The sequence below is a fragment of the Cygnus olor genome, chromosome 2 (genome assembly GCF_009769625.2).
Source record: "Cygnus olor isolate bCygOlo1 chromosome 2, bCygOlo1.pri.v2, whole genome shotgun sequence".
Classification (NCBI taxonomy): domain Eukaryota; kingdom Metazoa; phylum Chordata; class Aves; order Anseriformes; family Anatidae; genus Cygnus; species Cygnus olor.
This window is the reverse complement of record NC_049170.1, coordinates 47,171,329-47,182,342: the sequence shown is the minus strand read 5'-3', so window position 1 is coordinate 47,182,342 and position 11,014 is coordinate 47,171,329. Positions and strand designations below refer to the sequence as shown.

The window sequence follows — 11,014 nt, the reverse complement described above, 5'->3', positions numbered from 1 at the left end:
GACAAGGATCAGAGCAATGGCAAAGTCTTTGCATGTGGTGGGAGAAGTTTGGGCTTGAAATTCAAAGCCTGTGTTTCAGTGTAGGGTCTTATCCTGCAGAAGCTTATCCTGGAGTTTGAAGGATGGGCTTTGGTTGATCTACAAGAAAATGAACGAAACTTCTCTCAGTCTTTCTGTCTTTTATTTTTGGTTTAAGTACCAGGAGCTCTTGAGTTTTCAGTACTCCAGAGCAGTTAAAAGTGGATGCAAAGAAAGTTAAAGTGCTTCCTGGATGAAAGAGGGGGGCAGTAAGCAGCCTCTGTCACCTGCACCTCTATTACTGTCTCCTTGTGATACTATAATTAGAGCAAAGCTGGGTCGTCAGCCTTTTCCACATCAGGAACCCCCTGGAATTCCCTTCTCAGTGAGTCAGGATCTGGAAGGGATTCCCCCACCCGTTCAGCAATCTGAGAAGGTCCGGATGGCCATAAAACCCTGACACCTGTTTGTGATCCCCCACGGGGAGGGGGGACAACTGCCCCATATTGAGACTTCCTGAAATAGAGCAATGTCCATGATACGACCAACAGAGTCTCCCTCATTATAGATTAAAAAGGATGCCTGAGCTTTCGAACCTTTATTTCGCATGGAGTAAACAGCCTCTCTGGTTTCATCTGGACCTCTCTTGAAAGAGCAGCTCTTGGAGTGGCTTTAGTTACAGTGAGCTCCACTGCCCCCACAGATAGCTTGCAGCCTGTCTCCCACGTGTGCCTGGTGGCACTGGAGCATGTTGGACGTGCTTAGCCATGTGAAAAGCCCTGGCTTCAAAGAGTTACGTTTACAGGCTCACTGCCTGCCTGAGAGGCAAACAGGAACTTAAGTGTCACCTCTAGACAGTGTGGACACAGCTGCTGAAGCAAAGTGAAGCTAACCCTCACCAGCTGCACTGCAGATAGGGTTGCCAATTTAATTATTAGCAACATTAATTTCTGTAATTCTTAATAGATATTTATTACTATTTGTTTATTTGTAATAAGGTAAGGAGTATGAAGTCCCTTGTCATCATTGAGGGTATAAACAGGACCAACTGGAGGCATAAGCAAAGCGTGCAATCACCTATGCTGGCGGAGAAGGGAGAGAGGTAAAATTGCAGCTTTAAGTGGGAAAGATGCTCTGGATCTCTTTGCAGTGGCTGTGGCTTTATCCCTCATCTGCAACAGTGCAGTGGCAACAGCATAGCTATTCCCACAGGCCCTATCCTTCTTCAGGAACAGCAAATAGTGATGGCTTTGCTGCCTTGGTGTCTGGTTTACCTCTGTCTCACTCTCTCATGGATTCAGACAGACAGGCTATGCAGAAGTGATGCTTCCAGTGGCAAGGAAATGAAGGCAGGACAGAATAAAGGTGTCTAGAGACAGATTGTGTTCTTCCCCTCTCCCTGCTCTCTGACATGTGGCTCAATGTCGTCTTGGTGGAACCAGCAATGGTGGAGAGGTGGAGGCAGCAGGCTCAGAAGGAAAGGAACCCCATAAATAGGACTGCAGCAGCCAACTGTGTGACTGGGCAACCTGTGCTCAGAGCCTCAAAATGTGCAAGAGAGATTGTGTTTACAACAATTGCTCTGCTGCAGCAAAGGAACAAGCATAGATTCAGAGCTGCTGCTCTGAACCCAAGATGAACCTTTACCTGAACCCTTACCTTCCTGGCACTTACACTGTGAACCATGCTGAGAACTTGGAAGCCGTCATGGGGAAAGGACTGGCCTCTGCTTCACAAAGATAAAAAGCTACAACCTAAAGAAGATGAGAATACAAAGAACAGAAGTTTAGATGCCAAATAAGAATTTTGATGCTTAACATCAGACTTTCGTGTTTAATAATATTGACCTATGTATTTGCTTGAGAAACCAAATAGCTTGTTTTAGAACCAAATCCCTTAGTTTTATCCAGTTAAGTCTACAAATGACTCTGAAAGGCATTCAAGATTATGGAATTGGTAGTCTAAGAAGGAAAGGTGCATCTTGTGGACACAGGATTTGTTTTCCACCTACGTGTACATTGCTAAGAGTTTGTCTCAAAACCTCAGTTGCTGCCCACTTCTGTTAGAAAATTAATATTACAAACCAGAGAGAAAACAGCATGTGAAAATAATCACCTTCAGGTTTCATAATGCTTTTTGAAAGGACTAATATTTCACTGTCCTTGTTTCTGAAAGGAGAGGACTGGCACTCAGAGGAGCTGTGAGTAGCCAGGCAGCTATCAAATGGCAGACCCATTTAAATGAGCCCCTGTCCCATATCATATTGTGCAAGTTCCATCACCTGATGTGTGCATGGATCCTATTCCCATAATAGGTCAGATTCAGAGATATCAGAAAACCTAACTCAGCTCCAGCACAACTTTTATGTCTCCAACACATAGTGCCTTTCTAAGACTTTGCCCATGTATACAAGCTCTGTGTAAGTATACTAGGTCTGATGATTAAATATCCCTGTAAACATCCAGTAGCTGGAAATTTTACTTTGTAATTCCAGAAACAGCCATTAATTTGACCTGAACTCTTCTCCATTTCATGACATATTAGAAATCACATCTTATCAGGGCCTCTCCATTTGCATTACAAGTTGTACTTCATCCTAAATGTTCGATTTCAGTTTGCTTTGTTTAATAAAGTTCTGGGCACACCTGTGCTGGGAGAGAAGTTGTAAATAGCATGTAGAAATGGCAGGTCAAGCGCTGCAAACTGAGCCAGCCAGATCAAAGAGAACTTGCAAGATTCAGACGTTCGTGATGTTCAAGTTTAGACAGCGGCAAACAGAATTGGGTTATGCCTCCTTCACACCGGGGCTGGGCAGGGAGGCTGCCACTGAAGTCAGGGGAGACTTTTCACATGACTGAGTTGCCACCTCTGTGTATAATGATTGTAAGATACAGACAATAATGAGTAGTCTACGCTGGAAAAGGGAATTTTTCCAACATAGGTGGCGGCCAGCGGCTGGAGCAGCATGCGCAGCCCAGTGTGCCATGCCAGCCTGCCTCCTCCTCCTCCTCCTCCTCCTCTTCCTCCTCCTCGTCCCCATCCTCACCCCATGGCCAGCCCTGACACCCTCAGTGGGCACCCCAGGGAAATTGGAGGGGGACGGGGGGACCCCTGAGGGGCTGCGAACGATGGCAGCTGAAGAGATGGCGCGTTCACAGGCTGCCACCATTGCTTTATCGCGCTCCTCGCTGTACTTTGTTCCTCGCTCATCTCAAATTAAATATAACCCCGAGCAACAGGTGGTACTGTAGATATGTAGGGAGAAGAAGGAAGTGGGGGGAAGAAATGAAATTAAAAAAAAAAAAAAAAAAAAAAAAAAAAAAAGCCCTGTGCCTAGCAGCTCCTCTGGGGCGGAACCGCCCGCTGGCTGGCAGAGGAAGGCGGTGGGGCTCAGGGTCCCGACCACCAGCGCCATACACGCCGGCCGTGCCCGGTGAACGGCGGTGTGGGGAAGCTCGGTGAAGAGGCGAAGCCCGGCATAACCCGAAGAAACCCAACGCCGGCCGCGGCGGCTCCCCCGCCGCCGAGCAGGGGACGGGCAGGCTCCGCTGCCTGAGGCGCGGCCGCCACCTGCCGTCCCGCCGCCGCGCTGCAGCCGCCCGGCCCTGGTTGGCAGCGGAGGGGACGGCCGGGTTTTGTCTGAAACGCGGTTGTTAAAGGACGTGGTTGTTAAAGGACGTGGATGTTAAAGAACGTGGATGTTAAAGGAGGTGTTTCAGCGAAGGAAAGCCGGGCGAGGGGGCTCTACGCCTCCTCAGCGGCAGAGAGGGGCTTAGCAGGGGAAAACATGGCTGTTTTGGAGCCTTCTGCACACGAGGCTAACTCTGGCCTTCTTAAAACATCATTATTTTGTGTATTTCTTTTCCTAAAAATCTTACTGATTGCTTGTCCATTCTTTGTTAGAAAAGCACACCAAGAGCTGGCCAGGTTATTTGAGCTTTGCCCCTCTACCCCACCACAAGCACTGAGGAGATCTTAGAGCTGTGGCATCAGCCATGTTGCTTCCCACCAGGCAAACCACGACCTCAGCACCCCGCCCAGAGAGGGGAAGGACTGGGGCTTTTTCACCACCACACCGCTACAGGGGGGAAATGGCTGCCTGAGGGAGGCAGGCGGTGCTGCCGCCATGTCGAGGTGCCAGAGCAGAGCTGTGCTCCAGCGTCGGGACTCTCCAAAACTGGCCAGGCCTCCCCCCTCTTCCTCTCCTCTAACATCCTCTGCCTGCTTCAGCACCCCACACACTTGCCTCCTTGCCATCCCAAGGGTCCTCTGTCTGTTTGTCCGCATGTCTGCAACCTGAGCAGAGCATGCATCTTCCATTTCTCCATGTCCCCGCTGCCTTCTGCAGGGGACGGCATTGCCTCTCCTAGCAGGGCCTTTCAGATGCGGCATTGACAACGCCAAGGGGATGTGCTCTGCAGGACACAACAGAGCCCTGTGCTGGGCACCCCAGAATCACGTCTGCGTGTTGGAAGGACTTTCACTCCGAGCTCAGGACTTCTTTGGTGCTGCAGGATGCTGGCTGGGCAGCCAGTGGTCTTCTCCCCATCAGTCTGGCATTTTCTTAGCAAATCCTGTCGAAGGAACAGCCAGCTGAAGTAAAGCACAATTTTGCTCTGACATTTTGTCAGCCTCCAACTGATTTTAAGTATGAATTAAGGCAGAATCCGATTGCAAGTGAGGCTCTCCTGAGAGTCTTTGAGCAAAAGCCTGAAACAAAGCGAACAGTACTAACATTTGGTCAGGAGTAACTGGAGCTGATCACTGGCATATGCCAGGAACATTTTATCTCCCAATCTACCCTTACCTTTCTTGCTATTCTTTCCCCTTTGCTTTGCTTTTTATGAGTTAATAATGTTCATTTTGCATACAAATCCCAGGCTGAATTAAATCACACCACATCATTGTAATGTAATGTCCCCTCACATCCTTTCTCTTAAACAGTGTAGCCACAAACTGCTGTCTGGCACTTCCAGACAGATGTCAAACTACTTTAAGCAGGGATTTATTTCTCCTCCACTGTTTTTGGTATATTAAGTTGATGATGAACAAATAATTATTGCAATTGCAGTCAAACAGTATGCGTAGGTTGTTACAGTTCAGTGACTTTGAGACAGAGCATGTGAGGAGGCAAGACTACCACAGAAGTTTCTCTCATGAACATTCTTTGAAGGAAAAGGATGCCTATCACTATTGCCTATCACTGCTTTGTTCACATGTACAGCAGCTAGGAGACAGTCCTGTGGGTTTTAGAAAAATAGAATAAGACTAGACAGGATGCTTACTTGGTTAGAAAATATTTATTCCTCTGTACCTGTATTGATTACCTTTAGGTATGAATAGCAATGCCATTCTTATCCTCCAAATGTTCATTCTGGTCAATAACAAAATTAATTTGTATACCAACAAATCCGCAGCTATCCAGGAGGGAAATGAGCTCAGCATATAATAGAGGAAAGTTTTGGCAAAGGGGAGAGTGTAGAAAGAAGCCTGCTCATAAGAATTATTGATAAAAGAATTATATGTTTATAGAATCCAATTCTGTATCTTGAAGCATTTTATATGCTTAGTCCTCAGCGATAACAGCAACCATTTCAATGATTGCTGTTTGGTGAAGAAAATTGATTTTAAAATCTCTCTTATTCATTTACAAATTATTATTCTTTCTTTCTTTTTTTTTTCCCTACTAAAGTAGCACCCTAGAGCCTGCAGCTCAGATGAGGGCTCCTCTGTGGTAGGTACTGTGTAAACTTTTACTGACGGATTGTTACACCTTACAGCCATCACCCAGCAACTGGCTTTCTAAACTGCACAGCTCAGATATCCGTGTGTATGTTATTTTTATGTTATTGAATGACTGCCCTAAAGCTGACACCTGAGATAAAAGCATTTATTTATTAGTCTACGCAGTCTCTCAAGCACCAAAAGGTGCCTTAAGAAAACTTAGCATCCACACATGGAAGTCTCCAACTCACTCAAAACCCAAATCCAGCCTTGCAGCCACAGTGAACTCTAAGCAGCTCGCAGGAGGGAGAGAGCCAGGGTATAGAAGATTTGAAGGAATGGTAGCATGCCATTCACATGCTACACATGCCTTTCAGCCTTTGCCTGTGCCAACCCAAATCTGAGAGGCAGAGGAAACACAGGAGGTTTGCAGAAGTGGGATAGGATGCCAACATCTTACTGACTGAATTTAAGAAACAGGCTTGCATGGCAAATGCTCACTTCAGTTCTGCTCAGGAGGTGCAATGAGCAGGCACCTTCCTCCCTGCAGGGAAGATTTTCTGGGTGACATGGTAGCCTCAGCAGTGGAGCTGTAGGAGGAAGAACCAAAAAGCCAATAGTCCAAGAGGTACAAGGAAAAATGCACTAGGACATTCACAATCCAAAAACATTTCCACCATATGTAAATAGGTAAGCTGGACACAGAAAGGGTAGGAAAAATATTCTATTCTCCTTATGTTACGGTGTATGGTGAACTACCAATATGGGAAAACAAGATGTTGAGAAACAATATTACTCTGTATGTGACAGGAGCAGGAAATGATCACCATTGCAGTGTCTGAAAAGCAAGACTTACCTTCCTTAAAATCTCATCATTAACCAATAGGTAAAATGAATGAAACTGCATTTCAAGGTCAAGTGATCCCTTGACATGGACTGTACCCACAGGGGAAAGAAAATTAGTGTTGTGAGCAATGCAAAGTAGAAACAAGTGATGTGAGGGAAATTCATCCTCATACAAAGGCTCGTGCTGATCCAAATGCATCTTAAGTTAAAATTTAAGGGGTACATGGGTTCTGGAGCACCTACCTGGAGATCTTCTTTGTTCCCAACATATGCAAACACAGCAGGAGCTGGGGATATGCACAAAGAATGCACAACACAGACAGTAAGGTAGTCACGATCTGGATACCAGCATATCTGCATTGCTTTGGCCATCTCTCTCCAGAACATGTAACGTGCAAGTCTTGAGCAAAACAGAGGAGCAAACATAACAAAAACTACTCTTGACTCTGATCCAAAGCCCCCAGCTACCAAGGGAAGTCCTCCTCTACAGCAAACCTCACACAATGCCCCCAGCTTCAGTGCTACAGTCACTCTTTAGCAAGGGAAGATTCCTAGAGGAAATGGTGTCTTACAGAACCCTGAGGAGCATCTCACCATTATGAAAGACAAGTGATACCGTCCTTCTCTCTGTAATATGAAGTAAAACAATTTAATGACCAAACATCCAGTCATAATTTTGTCAGTTTTCGTGGTATATGTTGAATTCTTTCAAACCTTAGCTTTGGAAAGCATGTGGTTATATGAAAACCCCATTTTTTTTTCTGTTTTTCTTTATATTTTTACTTCAGTATCTATCCTCCATGTAGTTGCAGAGAAAAGCTCAAAAGCCGTGAAAAGGCTTTCCAGTCAAATCAAACTCAAATATTTCTGTATGCATACATATATGTACGTGTGTGTGTATGTATATAATTATAACCCCACTTCATGGTTTGACAGAGGGATTTTCAGAACCTGAGGGCTGTGATCATCAAAAGAATACACATGAACTTTGGGAAGAGAAACATAAGGGGTCATGCAGCTGAACACTAAGGTAGCACCAATCACAAATTCAACCGTGCCAAATTTTTGGCTGCTCTAAACTGGCACAGTTCCACTGAGTTACATAAATCAGCAGCTGGGTCATGAACTAAAACCTGAAATCAGAGAGAACAGAAAATTTTGGGAATGCAGACATTTCAGCTTGCTTCACACCCCCCATCTTTTGTTGCCTTTTTTTTTTTTTTGGCATTTGCACAGAAAACATGCCAGTGTGTCTTTCACAGCACTGCGATGAAGAAAATTCAAGCTGCTCTGCCTGATATTAAAAGATGTGGCATTTGGTAATATTTGGATGCAATCCAATTGCTAAACTGCTGAACCGCAGTTTGTAACGCAAGCACAGCTTGAAGGGAAAGCAGCAAAAGACAGATGAAAATGAAAGTTATCAACAGGAATAAAAGGACGTGAGCAGAAAGCAGCAGGAGGAATATACTGTGTCTGAGAATGGAGAGAAATGTACTACACGCTTTAACAGTGGTATTAGTGATTTCAACACAGCCACATAGGGAAGCTGAGCACTAGCATTTTGATAAATTGGAGTGAAAGAATGAGCTTTGGAGTGAGTGGAAGCATAACATGTGGCCAAATATGTGATGAAATGCAAAATTGAGAGTCTCTTCACCTGGAGTATGTTAGATGCTGAAGAACAATGCCAGCTACTAAGTTCAAGTGATGAAATCAAAGTTGCAGTATGTAAGATTAATGTTAGAAGAAACAGCTTCTCATGCTATTAGAAAGATCACGGTCTGGTCATAAAGGACTCGGTTGTGTAGCCTCCCAAGAATTTAGCTTTTGAACATGTCCAGTTTTGTTTCATGCATTCAAATGTTAATAATTAACCATGTAATATCAACCTTAAGCTTTGAATTTCCCTAGATACTGTCAATTTAAATCTGACTCTTGGCATTGCTATAGTGTGTTTTTGCTTCTAAAAGGAATGATAAGGTCCTAGGAATATTGTATCAGGCTTCCTAATGAGGGAACCACAGAAAATAGGGCTGGAAGGGACCTCGCGAGGTCATCTAGTCCAGCCCTCTGCCCTAAGGCAGGATCAATTATACCCAAATCATTCCTGACAGATGTTTGTCTAACCTGTTCTTAAAAACGTCTAGCAATGAAGATCCCACAACCTCCCCAGGCAATCTGTTTCAGTACTTCACTACAGTTACAGCTGGAAAGCCTGTCCTAATGTCTTCCTTAAATCTCCTTTGCTGCCATTTAAATCCATTAGCTTTTTTTTCTATTCCCAGTGGACACACAGAACAATTTATTACCTTCCTCTTTGCCGCAAATTTTACATATCTCAAGAGTGGTACCACATTCTTACTCCCTCCTCTGCATCTCCTTTCTCTAGATTTATAAACCCACTTCTTTCACCTATCCCCACAAGTCATGTCTTCTAGACTTCTGATCAATGCCGTTACTTTCTGCTGGACTTTCCAATTGGCCTGCATCTTTCCTTTTTGAAGTATAGTGCACTAAAGTAGACACATTACTCCAGCTAGGGTCTGGAGCAAAGAATAAGCAGGGTAGGATTGCCTCACTTTTCTTCCCCATGACAAGTTATTTATAGAGCTTAAATTGTATCAGCTTTCCTCACATCATGGCCTGTGTTCAGTTTTTAATTCACAGTAGTCACAGATCCTTTCCTGCAGAATGGCCACCGAGTCAGTCACTCTCATCATTTATGTATGTTGTTGGCTATAGGAATTCAGCGTCAACATCCTGGAGCGTTAAAACACTTAACGTCCTTGAATTTAAACCTATTCATCTCAAACTACCTTGATCAAGTTAGCTAGTTGTCCAGGAGGAAAGTTGAATCCCTGCTCAAATCTATACTATATGGAATTAGATTTATCTTACGCAATCTTGAAACATGCTATGAGGAACCAGCTATTTTTTCTCTTTATGCTCTAAAGGTGGATCCTTCTTCGTAGCAGCTCCCTGTACATGGAGCAATTTGCATGTACAGCCTCAAGCAGACAGAGAACAACGTTCCTTGTAGCAACGGGGCCTAAACAACACAAAAAAGACACTGGAGTAAGAAAAAGACTAGCTCTTCAAGTGCCAGAGTGGTATTTTACTTGAAATAGAACTACAAGTTAGCAGCCACTGTTGTAAGTTATCACATTAATCACAATAGCAGTGAACTTTACAAAATCCTCTGAATTTCACCTTCCTCTAACTTTGATTTTCAACAAATGTGTATAATTTGGCATGATTACAAATTAATAGTGGAATACCAACTAGCTCAAAGGAACAAGTCCTCTAATTCCCATCAAACTTGAATGCCTAATTCCCACAGGTGCCTTTGAAAATCCCTTCTGAATGTTGTTGTTCATTGGATAAACACCTCAAACATCACTGGCTTGCTACACAAACACGGTCTGCCTGGAATAATTTATGAAAATCGTAAAATTGATTTAAGCTCTGCTCAGTGCTCCATAAATTTTATGCAGTCCTTAAATTATAAAACTGCTGCTACTGCTGTGGCACTGCTCAGAACAATGCTTAATCTCTTCTCTAGGGATAGTTGGCGTGTCAGAGGAGAAAAGAGGAGACTGAGGCAGCTGAATTGTTTGTTTCAATTTAACAGGGCAGAATAAAATAGCCTGGATGCCAGGGCTCTAGTCCCACTGAGACTGCATGCATCAAGTTTTTATTGCCAAAATAGCTGTGGTAGCCTTCCCTTGCCTTTCCTTTTTATTAAACCAGAAAATACCTTTCCCTGATTTCACCAGGACACTTTTTGCATACATCATCAGATTTGTGAAGGACAACTATGAGATACTTGAGATGTTCCCCTTCTAATTTATAATCGATGTGTTCCTGTTCTCAAGATACACAACAAAATGCTGCAAATGTCCAATTGCACACTGGTGTAAAAAAGCTCTGCAGATCTTATTACATCCTTATCAAGTAGTCTTTTTCTCAACACAAAATTCTAAAGAACAAAAAAAGTAGACTTTTTGCTTTTACTAAACTTAGATTTTTTAGAAGTATCTGATTCTTTTCATCTCTACATTCTTTGGCAAAGATTTAAAGGCATCATTTTTGGCACTGAATCTAAGGCAAGGTAAAATAAAAGTCCTACTGTGGAGAAACTATGTTTGGGTGGGCTCCTTACTCTTAAACTTGGCGTACTCACATATTTAAACTGCAGACTGCTTTGACTTGACCAAACAACTTTGTTTTGTTCTGAGATTAAGAGTACCGTTGTTTTTCTGGTGAAGTCTCATCTGGAATAGCCCAGTCTTCAAAAGCAAGTGCTTAGTAGTACATTATTAGAATCGCTCTTTTCAGTGTTTTAACCTCGGCATCCACAGTCAGTAGCTGCTAGATGCTCCTTCTTAGCACTGTCACTTTCCAGCCCTTTCCACTCTCCAGA

General features: G+C 43.8%; 1 long non-coding RNA gene across 1 annotated transcript; it reads left to right on the top strand.

The window, feature by feature from the left end:
* The first annotated feature begins 3,351 nt into the window (after nt 1–3,351).
* Nucleotides 3,352–10,575, top strand: LOC121064906. Its single transcript, XR_005816754.1, has 2 exons — nt 3,352–3,696; nt 3,729–10,575. It is a non-coding gene; the product is annotated as an uncharacterized LOC121064906 (long non-coding RNA).
* The last annotated feature ends 439 nt before the right edge of the window (nt 10,576–11,014 follow it).